The sequence below is a fragment of the Halyomorpha halys genome, unplaced genomic scaffold (assembly GCF_000696795.3).
Source record: "Halyomorpha halys isolate HHAL.00 unplaced genomic scaffold, Hhal_1.1 Scaffold45.1, whole genome shotgun sequence".
NCBI lineage: Eukaryota > Metazoa > Arthropoda > Insecta > Hemiptera > Pentatomidae > Halyomorpha > Halyomorpha halys.
In genome coordinates this window covers 1,007,711-1,008,576 of record NW_027113993.1, presented here as the reverse complement: position 1 = coordinate 1,008,576, position 866 = coordinate 1,007,711, and positions in this window count along the sequence as shown.

The following is an 866-nucleotide window of genomic DNA, read 5'->3' as shown; positions in this document are numbered from 1 at the left end:
GATATGCAGCAGCTGCACGACGTCTGTGGCGGTACCTTCTACTAAGGAATGGTTATGCTCTTCTGTCTAAGCTACATAAGCGATTGTTCTGTAAAGTCTTTAAAGACATTACGTTAAGAAGATATTACGAAAAACCATTATAGCATTTCAAAAAATACATATATAAGTAAATATTCAACTTATTAAAGTTGAATCATATATAATATATGTAAATGTTCAACATTTGTACTGTCACTTACCTATATATTGAATATATAGTAACGCAAAGTTGCTGTAGTAAAAAGTCAACATTCCAAGTCCAAATAACTAAGTCTCGCAAAATAGTTATGTAACCAGCCTACCTCAAAAAAAAAAAAAAAAAAAAAAAAAATTGACGAAACTAAAAATCAATTGCACTTTGCAAGTGATCTTTAATATATGTTAGTTCGTATTCTCATTGGAATAGTCTAATGGAGCTAAAATGTAAAATTTGCTTCTTAAGAACCTTTAACTTGGCTAATTTGATATAGTCAACCATTTTTTATTGTTAACAGAAATACAAAACGCATGAATATTATTATATTATGTTCATTAATATATTATATTCGTAAATATTTATATCTATAAAAGAATATTATTATCAACAAAAAGGAAAAAAAAATTGATAAATAAAGATAGCAGTCGAGAGACTGAAATAGATCTCACCTTGATTAATAGATTTATTTATTGATAGATATTACAATCTGCCACACAGTTGTGGGCAATAGGTAATAGTGATGGATGATCTCATACATACTAAAATAAAAATAAATAAAATAAAATAAACAAATAAAAAATAAAGTAAATAAAAATAATAATAAAAAAAAAAAATCTTAAAATATTTACGA